The sequence below is a fragment of the Mandrillus leucophaeus genome, unplaced genomic scaffold (genome assembly GCF_000951045.1).
Source record: "Mandrillus leucophaeus isolate KB7577 unplaced genomic scaffold, Mleu.le_1.0 Scaffold424, whole genome shotgun sequence".
Classification (NCBI taxonomy): Eukaryota; Metazoa; Chordata; class Mammalia; order Primates; family Cercopithecidae; genus Mandrillus; species Mandrillus leucophaeus.
The window spans coordinates 2577606-2579824 of NW_012104521.1; positions in this window are offsets into that span (position 1 = coordinate 2577606).

Below are 2219 nucleotides of genomic sequence, written 5' to 3' on the forward strand. Positions count from 1 at the left end.
CCCGCCTCGACCTCCCAAAGTGCTGGGATTACAGGTATGAGCCACTGTGTCTGGCCTAATTTTTTGTTTTTTTAGTAGAGACGGGCTTTCTCCATGTTAGCCAGGATGGTCTCGATCTCCTGACCTCATGATCTGCCTGCCTCAGCCTCCCAAGGTGCTGGGATTACAGGTATGAGCCACCGAGCCTGGACTAAGATTTAAATAATTATGGAATCTTTGTTAAATAAGCATGAACATTTTAGAATGTAAATTTCAGAATTAAAGAAATATTAGGTAGATGAACATATTTACTGGTTTTGTAAATTATTTCAGGATGACCTGGGTTACAGGTGCTTGCTTAAGGCACATATGTGAAATAAAACTTAAGGAATAGCCCTCAATGGTTTATGAATCTCCTATCCTTCCCCTTCCCTCTTTGGAATGGGTTGAGTGCTTTTATGGTGAAAGTCTTATTCCTTGCTCTTTTCCTTGATATGACAAATTAATACCCTGAGTATAATATATATTTAAAAAAACTAAACCTGTTTATTCTCTTCTCTGGCAGTTTGACATTTCTGTGTAGTACCCTCTGCCAAGTTAAGCTATAAATTCTCTTTGTTGATTTTACTGAGAGCTGTAAGTAAATGATACTTCTACATTTGGGGGATAATTTTATTTTGCTTTAAAATATTGAAATAAACAGAAAATCACCCAACAGACATTATCGTCTATCATTTTTCCTATATTTAAGTCATTTTAAGATCAAATGTTTAATTTTCAAATATGTTCTGCAGAAAGACTTGGATTTTCCCCACTTGCCTTTATATACTTTGCTGTGTGTGGTCAGGGCTGGGACTTTACAAATTATATTTCCTTGGGTCCTTTGGTACTGGCAGAAGATTAGAAGAATAAAGGAAAAGAGAAGCTTCTGGTTTCTAGCTTATACCAGTGGGAAACGCTGGTAGTTGTTGTTATGGCCTTGGAAGTCAGATGATTTCACACTTTCAAATGGAAGCAGAACTTTTCCATGTGAAATCATTCTTACTCAGTGTTCCAGACTCAGCCAACAGTGCAGTTTCAGGTGTGTGTTCCAGGCCAGAATCATTAGCAGTTTCTAATCTCTAGGTTTTATTTCCACTTCCTTCTTGCTCCCCTGTCTCCCGTCATATTTTGTTCTTCTAGATACTTTAGCACCTTTGTTTCCAGTTTCATGTTGTTATGCGTTTAAATGCTTAGTGTTTCTCTGTTTTCCTAACTGGACCTTGACTGATAAAAGTACTGATAAAAAGCCACTAAGAATCCTACACTACAAATAGAACATATGTCTTTGACACCAGAAGAAAGAGGCACCTGAAAAATGATACTCCTTTTCTAAGAAGGTATAGCATTTCACAAAAGAATGAGGAACTACATTCATGCTTCTGAAATGAAAATGGGAGTGGTGTGTCATATTTTAAGCTCAACACAGCTTCCTGGAATGTAAATTTTACTTGAAAATTTGTGCTTAAAGGACAATATTTCTTTCAATCTTAAAATTTTGGGGGCAGATGATTTTACTAATGAATTCTACCAAAGATTTAAAGAAAAGTTGATAATTTTACTAGTTTAAAATCCTTTACAAACTCTTCAAAAAATAGGAGGGGGGAACACTTCATATCCCACTCTGTGAGGTCAATATTACCCTCATAACAAAGCCAGACAAAGACATCACAAAAAATAAAACTAGAGACAGTATATGTATATTTGTATATATGTAAAAAATTTCAACAAAACATTATCAAACTGAAACCATCAACATATACAAAGGATTATACCATAACCAAGTGGAATTTATCACAGGAATGCAACATTGGTTTAATACATGAAATCATTCCATGTAATACACTGTATCAGTAGAATAAAAGACAAAATTAACATGATCATCTCAACAGATGTGAAAAAAGATTTTGGCAAAGTCCAACCCCCTTTTATGTTTAAAATACTCAACTAACTAGAAATATAAGGAAACATTTTCAAACTGATAACGATCCATGAAAAACCTATAGTAAACTTCATAACTAATGGTGGAAGACTGAGTTCTTCCCCCTAATATTAGGAATAAGACAAGGATGTCCACTCTTGCTACTTCTATTCAACTTTGTGCTGGATGTTCTATGTCAATTAGTGCAGAAAATGAAGGAAAGGTACCCAGATTAGATGGAAACTAGTAAAACTCTACTATTTGCAGATGTCACATTCTT